The sequence below is a fragment of the Tupaia chinensis genome, unplaced genomic scaffold, assembly GCF_000334495.1.
Source record: "Tupaia chinensis unplaced genomic scaffold, TupChi_1.0 Scaffold000340_1, whole genome shotgun sequence".
Classification (NCBI taxonomy): domain Eukaryota; kingdom Metazoa; phylum Chordata; class Mammalia; order Scandentia; family Tupaiidae; genus Tupaia; species Tupaia belangeri.
In genome coordinates, this window is record NW_006159834.1 from 2,393,289 (window position 1) to 2,407,692 (window position 14,404).

At 33.7% G+C, this 14,404-nt stretch overlaps 1 protein-coding gene across 1 annotated transcript in view; it reads left to right on the top strand.

The window, feature by feature from the left end:
• Positions 1-14,404, top strand: part of STPG2 (sperm tail PG-rich repeat containing 2) — a 404,777-nt gene that overhangs the window by 267,850 nt on the left and 122,523 nt on the right. The window lies entirely within an intron of this gene.

Consider the following 14,404-nt stretch of genomic DNA (forward strand, 5'->3'; position numbering starts at 1 on the left):
TATACATGGAAAACGTGCATTCTCCGACAGTTATGGAAAGTTCTTTATTTGCAGCTAGATTGTAGTGAAAAAAAAATCAAATATGATGTTCTGAATTACCTTCAGACAAACAGATTTAGGTCGTAGGTGTGCAGCAAATTGATAATCTAGATGTGGAAAAGAAACCAGAATTTAGTGAGCTGTAATAATGGGAGATGGACCCGAATATTAAACCTTGTCTTTCTTGAACACGGGAATGTCGATAGTCTAATGCAGTATATTAACACAACACTGGAATGGACGACTGTTTTCTTTTTACAGGTATGAGTTTCATAGATCTTATGCACATGTTTCTAATGTCCCAGCAGCTTTGTAAGGTAGACATTATTTAATAATGAGAAAATGAGGCTTAACGTATTACAACCTTAAAGAGTGGAAATGATTTGTTCATGGTTACTAAGGATGGTAGGGACACAACTGGGATTTGAATTATGATGTATCTGACTTCAAAGCTCTCGCTCACTTCACTAGTCTTTAGTTTCAACTGTTGATATGAGAATGTTCAGTATACCTCAGGCTTAAGATCTCTTTCAAGTAAACCCAAACACTGATACAAGTGTCCAAATTTCTCAGGAAAGTAAGACAGAAAAATAATTTTTTCCATAGATGCAGTCACTCATTCAGCCAATAGCTACTGAGTACCTCTTATGTACCAAGTTATATTCGAAGAAAGTAACAAGGGAGTCTTTGAAAAGTTCATGGAATATGTGTGTTATGAAAATCTTATGTATAGATTTCAAATTTTTCATACCATAATAAGCTTATATTTTAATTCTGTTTTCCCATGAACACTTGAAGCCCAGTCATAGACACCAGCTTTGTATTCTTAGAGGTTTGTGTGTTGCAGTGGAATACAAGCACATGCCTAAGGGATAGGGGAGAGGTAGAAAGTCCATGGTTAGTCTAGGTAGGACTGAAGTTTAGCCAGCCCACACTGAGAGGTCTTTATCTAGCCCATATGTCTGTATCCGCTATTAATAGCCTTTGTCTCAAGCTCCCCCACCCAAAGGCCTTAATTACCCAGCTGCACTAATCCTTTCTTAGATCCACTTCAGATCTCCTTAGCAACTAAATGATTAACCTCAAGGTTCCCCATTAGGAGGACCCTGTTTGTCCTCTAAGACTGACGGTTGTGACTGATCAGTGCCACTGTTGGATAAACTCAGATCAGCTCTTAGGAAACAACATATTAATGTCTAAGAGTCTTTTCTTGTCCAGTATTTAAGCCCTTCCTCAAGTTCCAGGGACCTCTGAGTAGGCACTATTTAAAGCCAAACTGCCACTACCAGTCTGCTAGACTTGCAGATGGCTCGCTGTAGCTGGTAAACTGACCCATTCACTCCTGTTTCCCTCTGCCCAGAGTAAACCCAAAACCCAAAACGATGGTCTTCCTAGAGACCGTGCTAGCATCTTAGAAGACAAGTATTTAGTTCTTCTTCCCCCATAAGGTTGTAGCCACCACCTCGGGCTGGTCTGTCCTAGCTATCCTAAAATGCTCTGTGGAAAGACTGTAGCTTCTATTGGACTATGAGAAATGGGGTGAGATGGAGAGAGCTGGTAGATAGGGACAATGGAGCAGCCTCAGGCAAAGACCGAGGGCTGTTGCTGTCCCCACAGAGTGGACCTGCAGGACCAATGTGGGGCCAGGAGGTGCTAGGAGTGCACACCTTTGTTTTCAAACCTTCTCAATTGAATATCACCTTTACTTAACTCACTGCATGAAAGCTAGTTGCAGGCATTAATAGCACTAATAATAACAATAAATCAAAGGCCAGACACAATTCTCAGGCATCTGAGTGTTTTCCAGCCACTAGGCCAGGGAAGTGAAGCTCCGGGAGTTTATTTAAAACTTAGGTGGCAGAGCCAGGATTTTAACTCAGCAGCCTGGCAGTATGCCCAGGCTCTCAACCACCACTCCATATCACCTCTCACCTGACCGGAATGATTGGTTTAATCCTATTAAGTACGAGATTCAGATTTATTGTTGTTATGTTTTAGTTGATAATAGAAAATCGAATATATAAAGTTCTCAGACTTTGGGTAGGAATATTTAAATGTCATTGTTATCAATTTAGGGGAAGCCAAAGGAGGAGTCAGCACTGTGAACAATGTTGATCTGAAGAGAAGTTCTCTACTGGGATGCCTAATGGCCATCCTAATGACACCTACTAACTATCAATTTAGTAGGAGAGATTGTTAGAAAAGTTTGATGCCTATCTGTGTCAGATCACAGACTAGATAGAAGCTTTGTTTAGTGATAGCCATATCCAGCAAAAGATTACACCAAACATTTTTAAATAAACAAATGATTTTGAAATTATTAGATTAATTTGTGAGCAATTTGCACTACAATTTATATAATTTATTAAGTGGTCGTATAATGTGTATTATTCTGTTAATTTAGAAAACGAAGGTGAATATATTTTAAACAGTGTAGGCATATTTTGGCCTGTGTAGAGCACCAAAGCTTTTGGAATCAGTGAGTAATTAGGGTAGAGAAGTTAAGAAATGCCAATATGATTCGAAAGTATGGATGTGTATAAGGCTTTTCATATGTCCTTATGTTCCTGGTTTCCATTAAAAAGCTATGTTTAGTTAATAATATATAATTCAAGACTTATATAAAAGAAAAATTTTTTAAAGTAATAGAATATATTACATTATTGATTTCCTCTGTGAAATGAAAAAAGGTATACTAAAAGAGCAAAAACTAAGTAGCCCTTTTGGAACCTTAATGAGACTGCTAATAAGGACATAACATAAAACTTCATTGAGATACAAAGGGTGAGTAGAGGACTTGATTTTCTTATAATAAATCTGCTTCTTCCCTGCATAGAGCCTTGCAGTGTGTGCAAATAAAATTTGTCCCTCAGCAAAATTAAAAATTGTTACTTGTCATAGAATTTCAAGGACTCTCACAAATCTTCACAACTACACAATTTAATTTGTGAAAGTCATGCAAGGGTCTACTGCAGGCAGTGAAGCTTGTGATTGATTACACATAGTAAGACCCCAGAACAGGACTTTTCCAGTCTGCAAAGTTCAGCTCATTCAGCCCAGTGCTTCTTTAAAAGGAGGCAGCAACCAAGACCCAGAGAGAGACTGTGATCTCTGGGCTCCGGAAGTCTGTAGCAGAGCCTGGACTGGACTTGTGATGTAACGGAAAGACTTTTCAGTATCTTTTCCATTAAGTTACTTATAGGAGGAAAAAACTAAACTACTTATGCAATATTTTTTACCTCAGGAAAGATTTATAGGGAATATAGAAATAATCTATGTATAGAAATAATCTATCACTCATTAAGTAAAAGTATAACTAATAGGAACCCTGGCATTAGCCAACACGATTTTTAAATGTTCTGAAAAGGATGTCTTTGCGTTGCAGTGTGGGAGTAGGACATACCATCTGGACAGTTTCTCAGAGTTTGGAATGAAAGTAACAGAGGGTTGCCAACCCCCCCATGATCATAAATGAGAGCCTCTGACAATGCCTATTAATTATGCCATAAAATTCACTCAACAAGCCACACTCATGGGCCCCATGCAGAGGTGACCATGCAGCCAGGGATTCTGGAACATTTGAACCTGATAACTGCCGCCGAGTTGGAGACCGATGGCAAAATAAAAAGGCTTCTTGATATTATTTTGTGAACTTTATCTTTAAAACCCAGCTTCGAGTCCTCCACCCCGAGGAAGACTGCACAACTTCCTTTGTTTTTCCAGCAAGATACTTTCGGCCCACCTGTTCAGCAGCTGCCACAAACAGCTTCTCCTTGTGTGTGGGAGTTTTTAGACCATAGCTAAAAAAGTAATATGCCACACTCAGTTCTCCATCTCTCTCTCTCATGGCCTCTGAATTGTTCAAAGAGGCAACAGTTTATAACCACCAAACTGTACTCTCAATAATATTTGACAAAGACTTGTTTTTAAAGTTATCAGAGAAATTACGTAATTGTGCCTTTAAGACACGTGGAAGAAGCTGGCCCTTCCTCTGCCTTTCCTGGTACTGCTGAGCCATGCAGTTTGCTTATACACTTTATCTAATTTTGAACATGACATTGTGGGGAACAAAAGATGACAGCAGTTCATCTAAAATCTAGTGTTGTCACTGACATAAAGCTTTAATATCTCTTAAATCCATGCTTGAGGGGAGGGAAGCAAAATTAACTTACCTGGCTTGACCAAAAGTTCAAAATCAAATGGCTTTAGAAAAGGAGAATACTCAAAATAAAAATACTCAAGGGTATATTGCTGATCTGCTAATTGTGCCCTGCTTGATCACTTTGTTGGCTCTTAAAGCGAGAAGGTATTGTACATTATTGTACTCTGTCCAAGAAAGAGCTGCTTAATTGAAAAATAGATCGTATTATGTCCAGTATTCTCCAACTCTTGAGAGTCAGATTTAACCCAGAAATTCTCAAGACTGATGACAGCCATGCGATGTTCACTTTCCTTATCCTTTCAATTTGGCATTAAAAGGTAGGACACATGAAGTCGAGGGTCAGACAATGCACAGTCCTCCAGCACAATGTCCAGACAGTTTGCCACAGAAAATCATCCATTTGTGGTGTTCACCTACTCCTATTAAAGTGCTTATTTCTTTGCCTGAGGTCTAATCAAAGGTATCTCATTTGTCAAAAGTACTGACATTAGAGAGGTGCAATGTTTCTTTTTTCTCCAAGAATTCTTATAATAATTTGAGTTTCATTTTCTTTGAAAAGGAAAAGTACCAGTGTATCTTGATGCCATATGTGTTTGAGATACTTTACAAACATTTTTAAAAATTTTATTGTCAAAACAAATACGTGAGGCAGGTACTCTTTTTAAATAATGTATAAGCATGCCCATATTAAAATGAAAGATTTTCCTGAGGGTATATTTATATTTCATAGAGTATTTATAGAGTCTTGAAAATCAAAAGATCAAAGGTAACATCAAATAAGCATTTCATCCTCTTTAAATTTTATTCTCTTAAATCATGAGTTGACAGGCCATAAACTTTGCCATAGTGATTAAGTCTAGATTTTCAGAATTTAAAATACTTGAGATTGGAAAGATTTAAAGCTCTTTTAAAATATCTTTAAGGGGGCCATCAGGTGGTATGGTGGTTAAGGTGCTGAATTCCCACAAGGCTGAACGTGGTTTGAGTCCCAGACTTGGTGACTTGCTTTCCCTGCTTCTCTAAGTTGAACACACATGCCCTACAGTGAATTAAATAATCATCATAATAATATTAATAAATATAATTAAGTAAATACTTCTTTAAAAAAGGATCTATGTTGAAGTAAATTCACTATATCTCATTTCCTGGCAATTTACAATTTGTGTGGCCCACTTTTCAGTTTTTAATGTTTGTTATAAAAGTAAATATGCCTGAAAATAATGTGTTTTACCAATTTTATATTTGTAATAGAATAATTTCAGAGTTATTTCATATTCTCTTACAATATCAGACATTCTTGAAATGAAGTTCCATTTGGAAAAGACACTTTAATGCAACTTTGATAATTGCTACTATTCTTACAAAAGTCAACTGAAAGAACTTCTTAATGAGGGAAAGACAAATGTAACATTAACTTGTTGATATGATGAAACACATTTATGGATTTGCATATGTCGAACCATCCTTGAATTCCTATGATAAAACCCAGTTGATCATGGTGTGTAATCCTTTTAATGTGTTAGTAGACTTAATTTACTAGTATTTTGTTGAAGGTTTTTACATCTGTGTTGATTAGGGTTATCAATCTGTAGTTTACTTTTTTAAAAAAATTACTTTTAATTACTGTATTTCTTAATGGCATATGATATGGATTCTCAAAGCATAAGTACATTGCATGTCAAGCAAGTCAAAGATCTTACTGTACATAGTAAGTTTCCATTCTTGTGTCAATTTTTTTTAATCCCTCCCTCCTATCCCTAACTATCCACCCCCTCCTCCACTATCTCTGGTATCAACACTTGCTGCCTCTGCTATTATATCTTTAAATCTTTTAGTTTCTGCCATTAAGGCAGACATTTGGTATATACTGAATGTGGACATACAGAGTCTATCTTTCATAGTCTGGCTTGCTTTGCTTAGCAGTAAATCTATATTTGTCTGTTTTGTATTAAATGACTAAGAAACATCTGCATGGCAAAATTTTTTAGTGTGAAATGTGTGACATTTTCAGTTTTAAGTTTGGTAGTTCCAAAACAGAAAGTTGAGTCTATATTCATCATCAACAGCTGAACTCAATAAAATAACATTTGTTAAATTCAGTAGAACAGCTTCAAATTTTACCATGATTTTCATGGAAATTGGTTGTATGTTCTTTTGTATAGAAAGACACATTAGCTATTGTAAATGAGCATAGAATATTTATCATTTCTTTGATTCTGAGAAATTGATATGATAACTAAATATTTAATTTATTTTGTATTAAATGCCCTGTGGAACATTTATCATGAAGTATATTTTATGTTTTTATTTTTATGATAGAGAGCATGTGTTCCCCTGAGAGAGAGAGGGAAGTACAGATGCCAGGATCTTGTCATATTGCAATCCCTTTCCCCAGTCTTTTAGCTCCTCAGGATTCTAGATGCTTGCACATATACCTGGTGTGTTTTCAGGCCAGCTTAGTATCTAAACTTTTGGTGGCCACATAGTTTCCAGCATTGCTGGGCACTGAGTTACCATTGTGCCACAACTGCTGGGCTTATGTATTTCTTTTTTTTCCTTTTTTTCTTTTTTTTATGAAGTGCTATTTATCATAAATGGTGTCAATGGTATTCCCTAAAGACAAAAATATCAATATAACTATCACAAAATATGTGATATTAAATATATAAATACATTTTCGTAAGTACGTTTAATGTTTATGGTAAATATTAAATATATGAATTTTGAGCTTTATTGAATCAACGTAAATGATCTGTTACACAAGAACATCCTATTCTTATTTATTTGCAGTTTGCATTTCTCTGAAATCACTCTACAAGTAGGTACTAGTTTATTTTCTATCTTTCTATCTTCTTTCTTTATCTTGAGCAGTAAAAGTTATAGGCCAATCACTTTCATTTGACATCATTGCCAATGAAACAGTTTGGAGAGAAAAACAAGTTTATGGTTTATTGTTTAGAACACAAATAAATTAAATGCCAAATAAATCCATAAGAAAGAACAGGCGTTATTATTTTACAAATTAACTCTTATTTCCTTTAAAAGACTATGCTTATAAGTTTCTTATAGCCTACATATTGATGAAAGTGAACTAGTAAATAAGGAGATAAAGGGAAAGGTCTTTATAGACATTATTTTATCCTTTAGCAAACATTGCATATTTGAGAGAAAAAAAAACAGTATGGCAAATTGTTTAGAAAAACGAACTTACTTTTTTTGTTATAGTATCTTATGACATTTGTATGTGTTCAGCTTTTTAAAATTTTGTTCATTTGGACATTTAAAGGTAGAAAGAGGTAAGTTTTAGGTTTTTGTAAAAATAATCTATATAACTGTACTGTCATGGTCTACGATAAGGTGAAAGAAATAATAGTGAAAATTATAGTGAATTAGAATATCAGCTAAAAATACTCCCTATATTTTCCCTTTTTATTAGTTACATCATATTCTGCTCTGGATACTTAGTAGAAATGCTAAAGAACTGATGGATTACATATACACATGAATGGTCATATGTATTTATGTATACATATGCGAACATTGTTCTACTATAATGCATCATGAGTTCTGAGAGGATAATTTACGTGATTAATGCCAACCATAAATAAAACTATTTTATTATTTATTGATAATATGGAGAAATATGGTTTATTAGTGTGTGTTGATTTAGAATCTTATAATTTTACTGAATGAATTTATTAGTTCTAAAATTGTCTTGTATATTCTTTATGTATTTTACAAATAATATGTGCTGAAACACAAGTTATGCTTCTTATTTTAAATGTCATGTACTTTTTATTTATTTTTCTTCCTTTATTGCACTGGTTAACACCTCTAATATGGTATCAGGTAGAAATGGTGAAACTAACATCTTTGTCCTTTTCCCAGTTTTACACAGAAAGATGCCAGTATTTCACTATTTATGATGTAGGTTTTTAGAAATGTAGATTTCACATCAATATTACATAGCTATGTACTGCATAATGACTTTTCAATCAACAAAGGATTTTATATATGAGCATGGTCCCATGTAGTTATAACAGAGCAAAACAATTCCTCCTACCTAATTATATCATGGTCATGGTAATATCTTAGTACAATGTATTACTCACATGTTTGTAGTGATGCTGGTGTAAACAAACAAATTGCACTGCCAGTCATAAAAGTATATTCCAGAAGGTTATGTACAGTACACCATACTTGTTCATGATAATAAAGATGTTATTGGCTTATGTACTTACTAATAGTTTTTCTCATTAGTTTAGAGTATATTCCTTCTACTTTCAAAAAGTAAAATTTCTGTTAAATAGCATGCCTTGTTACACCAGTTTAATAAATCTCATTTACTGTATCTCTTGATTATAAAATTTTCTTTTATGCTCAATTTTACCTCCTATTATTTTGTTCATCCTGGCTCTTCCAGTGGGATAAGATGTGGAGGTGGAAGACAGTGATGTTGATTATCCTGACCTTGTATAGATCTAGGCTAATATATGTGTTTTGGTCTTAGTTTTGAACAAAAGCATCTAAAGAGTTAAAAAAATTGTACTTAAAAATAGAAAAAGCAGTTATAGAACAAGAATGGGATAAAAGGAAAATAGTTTCGTATAGTCATACAATGTGTTTGTATTTTAAGCTATGTATTATTACAAAAGTGTTAAGAAGTTTAAGGAATTAAGACATTTATAACATAAAAAAAGTTACTGTAGGTTAAGTTTCATTTATTACTGAAGAAGAAAAATATTGGGTCAGCAAAGCAGGAAAGTCATGATGCATTTTTGCATTAAAAAAAGTAGAAAAATATGTCATTATTTTCCTGATAACCTAATATGTTTTTTATAAATGTAGTGTAACTCGAGTGTACAATGTTTATGAAGTCTATAGTAATATACAGTAATGCCCTAGACCTTCACATTCTCTCACCTTTTACTTACCCCAAAAGAAAAATATATGCACACACATAGCCATTTCTTTTCCCATGAAATTTTTGAAGACTACACACACACACACACACACACACACACACACACACACACAGTAGCATTGTTGATAAAATTTATTTAATATTTGGGAGAAATATTCATCTCTGTATGTATATACATGTACCTACTTACCTATCTATACATCTATGATACATCTGTTCCCCTTTTAAATATAATTAGAACAGTACTTACATAGAGGAAACATCTAATACATTGTTGTTAAATGATTAATTGTAAAATTTTTTTTGAGAGTTTTTTGCTATAGGGCACATGTGTTTGCCAGCAAGACAGAGACAGACAGAAAGTGAGAAATCATCCCCAAAGGGGGATGGCCACGCTGCAATCCCTTCTCCTCCTTTCTCCTCTTGGGATCTTGGGCACACATGCACAGGCACAAGGCATGAGTTTAAGCCACCAGGTCCAGGACTTGAACTGCGGTCGACTACATGGCAGTCCAGTGACATAACCATTATGCCAACTGCTAGTCCCAAATTGATAATTTCTAAGGCTCTGTCTAAAAACACTTCGACCATAGGATAAAAATTATTTACCTTCTGATCATTCCAGAATTTTAACAGTATATTACTCATAAAGGAGCTGATCTTATTTCCACATTCCTTCCTAGACTTGGGCACATTGAACATAATTTCTATATCTCACTTCATCCTTATGTTGTAATTTTTTAGCACATGTTTTGTTGGCTCATATTAGTTATGACTTTATAAAAAGTATTGGTTTCTATGAATCAATAGTGTATTATATTTTTGTCCTTGGAAACTGAATGTTTTTGTGTGTACATTGCATTTCAGAGCCAGGACTCAGGGTCATAAAAAAAGTAATTTGATTGACTTATGTATGTAAGGCATAGAGTTACATTAGGTCATTCCCCCAAATTATAAGTAAATATCAACACCGATGACTTAATTAGATTTCTGTTGTTACTCTAAACATGAACTGGTTTTAATCTTTACTGTATCTTGCTAGTTCATCTTTCCAAAATACAACTGTTACTTAATTATTTTACTTTTCCTGTGCTTGTGTGAAACTCAGAAGAATAAAACAATAAGCATGTTAAAATTCATGTGAAATTTTAGTAAACCTGAAAAGAAACAAAAAAAGTGCCATTATCTGCTTGTATATTTTAAGCTTAATAATGACTTAAGAATCGAATGGGATTTATATTAATAAAAAAGCTGATCTATTTTTACTTTTAATTAACCTCTTTTGATAGGAGTATAAGTCAGGGCATCAGAATGGAAAGATTTTGTTGTCCTTAAAAGCACATATTAAAGTAAAGATCTTTTTTTCATGTTTATCTCTTCTAAATATAGACTCAATTTATGTAATATACTTTATTAATGTATTCCAATTTGGGGATATCTTTTTACATAAAATGAAAAGGCATTTAATATTCAAGACAGCCTTCTTCTGATGTTTCTGTCTTTCATTAGAACATTTCATCTATCTTTTCTTATTTCTACTATAAATTGAGAGATAGCAGAGGAAAAATCGTCTGCTTTTCTCACAGTATATAGCCTTGCACTGTCAAAAATGTCACAGGTTAATGGTACAGCTCAGCTCCATTTATCTTGTTCTGACAACTCAACCAACCTAGCACAATCTAACAAAAACATTCTTCCTAGACCAGGTACCATTCTCGGCCTTTGTTCCTTCAATATGGTGCCTGGGAGAGCATATCGTGTGCAATAACTTTGTACTGAAACTTTTCTCTGTGGTTTCTTCAGTGTATTCCCTTTGAAGGAAAGGATTTTTAGAATTCTAATGACCTATGAAATGTAAATTCGTAGAGTACTTTTTTTTACTTTCAATTAATGTAAAGATTATCTAAACACTATTGAAATCTTTACAATTTTTATCATTTGAGAGCTATAAAAAAATTGCAGAATGTATTTTTAATTCTCTAACTTTTTGATTGTGTGAACTTAATGATTTTTAATGAGAGAATGCTAAGTTCAACATCAGGATTGAAATGAGGTCTTGTAAGCATTCCTCAGAATCTGAGTATCTGAGGAATATTTCTGCACTGTGTTGATGGAAGTTTAAACAAGGTATGACACTTGAATATTTCCAAACCCATTTCTTTGTTCTGAATTTGATATTCAATAATATCCTGCCTTCTTTATCAAGGAAATGATCACATTAAAGTAGTGATTCTGTAATATTTTTTCTCTATTTTTGATTGCTTAGATTTGATAAGATATACTTTGCCTACTGTATTAGAAAATCAATTAAGAAAAAGGCAAGCAATGTTTTGGTTTTAAGAACAACATATACATAAATGTGTGTGCTTATCTTACTGTTACAATCACAGTAGTTTTACATTTTTAAAATAAATGAAGACTGAAGTCAAAATGTCTGCTGAAATGTCTTTTCTGATCACAGAACCATAAACATTCTATCATGTTTTCTGTTCATTGCTTTTATATAGTCCAGCTTATAAACATGTTCATATTACTTTTTCACACATATCATGTAATTTATTAACTCTGGAGAAGTCACCTTTTTTGAATCAATCTAGTAATTTTTTCTTATATTTTATAACATTTCTTATATTGTTTCTTATATTTTATAAGATTTTTTAGAAGCTATCTTTGAATTTAAATGACTACTGATGCACTCTCTCATAACTGTAATGTTTTAAAAATGTAATTGATTATTTTAATATTTCAGCTTTTAATCCATTAATTTTATGGAAAAAAACTAATATTAAGTTTTGCTGAAGGACAAAAGCATTTTGTTTCTTTCTGATCTGGTTTTCAGACTAATGTTCTTATTTATTTATTTATTATCATTATTTTTAATTTGACTGAGAGAGACAGACAGAGAGAGAGAGAAAGTGAGAAGGCAAGGCAAGCAGCCAAGTCTGGGACTCGAACCGTTGTGGGCCATGTGGGAGTCCGGCACCCTTCAATACATCACTTGCTGGCCACCCCAGACTGATGTTTTGATAGTTGCTATTGTGACTTAAATATATGCACAAATAATATTAGATGCTAGATGAAGTTATTCTTATAACTAATAATGAAAAATCAAGGGAGTGTAACATTGGGTCAAGAAACTGAGTCAGTTTTCAACCTATTTTATGGTCATTTAACAGACACAGGAATGCAGGTAGACGGGGCAAATGGGTTCTAGAATACAAGGCATAAAATGACTGAGTAAAATAACTGACACCGTCAGTCATGTGTGTGTGTACAGTACATATATGTTCTGTCTGCATATGTGCTGTGCACATATATACATGTACATATATCTCAAATATGGTATTCTTTGTTGAAAACAATGAATATGGTATTATCCTTGATTTGATTGTCACACATTGCATACATGCTTTGAAAATCCATGTTGTGCCCTGCAAAGATGTACAAGAATTAAATGAAAATAAAAAATTAAAAGATAAAATTTAAAAAAGGGTGATAAAAAGGGTATCTATGTTGTTTTTGGAAACCTGAACTGCTTTTTCCTTACTAAGTTTATCTACAGTGCTTTTTAACATAGTGGAAGTTGTAAGACAGTAGCTAAAATTTCTTCATGTACACTCTGTTTTTAAATTTTAAATGTATTTACTAAGTACACTTTTAAAACATATGAGGGACCAATGGGTAGAGTAATGTCACTAGACTTGCATATAGTCAACTATGGTTGGAGTCCTGGACGTGGTGACTTAAAACTCAGGCTGATGTGACCAAAATCCTGAGAAGAGAAGGTAGGAGAAGAGACCATGGCATGGCCATCTCCTTGGGGGGTGATTTCTTGCTTTCTGTCTCTGTTTCTCCTGTGAGTGCACACACCCTATATTAAAATCTCCCTAAAAATAAAAAAAAAGAAAACATATTATTGAATAGTAAAAAGAATCACACTGTTTTATTTCAAGATTAACAGTAACTCTTAAAGATCAATAAATCATATAAGAGCCGTTGGTTTTTACATTTTTGGTGCACCTAATCATTATTTTGTAGTTCAGCAACATTTGCATATCTTACTGCATCATCATTTCAGATTGTTGAATTTAGCCAGAGTTCCATTATTTTACATTGATAAACTAAATTAGTTTTGTCTGGAAAGTGTTTGCACATTCATGTAGATTATAGACCTAACAGCTGGTGCTTATAATGTGAATAATTATTAATTTATTTCATAGCATCTCAATGTCAGGAAAAATTGATTTATTGTCTGATTAACAGTTTGGTACCATCTTTGTAGTAATAAGCACATCAGCTTCACTTAGAGCTTCCCCAAGTTCTGCACCTTTGCACCTCTGTTTCACTTACTGTATTTCCTTTTATCTGGGCCATGTTAATGATTATCCACATCTTGTTTCTTCTGCAGTCCTGTTTCCTAATCCCTGTTCCTTTCATTCCATTATCTTCTCATTTTTCAAAATGATGATGCTGTTCCCAGATTTTACACTTGAAGTTATTTTGTTGCCAAATATATTTACCTTCTTTTCAAATTTAGTGTTCCTTGTAACCCTTCCACTGTTTCAGACATTAACTCCAACATTAGTTATTGAATGCCTACATAATGCAATTTTTAAAAGAATTATTTTTATTCATTATTATTATTATTTTTTCAATCTGACCACAGAGCAACAGAGAGAGAGAGAGAGAGAGAGAGAGGGAAAGCAAAAAAAGCAAGCTGCCACATCCAGGACTTGAACTGTGGTAGGCCATGTGGGAGTCTGGTGCCTCAACCACCATGCTATCTGCCAGCCTCCAACCCCATTAACGGAAATTAATGTGCTCATAAATTCACTGTATTGACTTAAATCATTCTTAAGAGTTTGTCGTCATTGTTGTTATTTGCTATGACTTGACCTTAAAGTGCGTGTTCAAGATTCACAACTGAATGTTGGAACAGAGCATTCTTTTCTACTATATTTATCTTGTTTTTAGGGCATAAAAATTGGGAATATATTTAGTTTACATTACTGAAAACTTTAAGTTTAGTTTTTGTAATATTTACAGAGAATGCTTGCAAAAAAATCTATACTTGTCAATCAGAAATATTAAAGTTAATTATTTTGTCATAGCCTTTCTTTTTTTTTTTTGAGATTTTTTTTTTTTGCTATAGGGCACATGTGCTCTCTGGAAAGACAGAGAGAGACAGAAGAGAGACAGAAAGCGAGAAATCACCCCCCAGGGGGGATGGCCACACCACAATCCCTTCTCCTCCATTCTCCTCTTGGGATCTTGGGCAC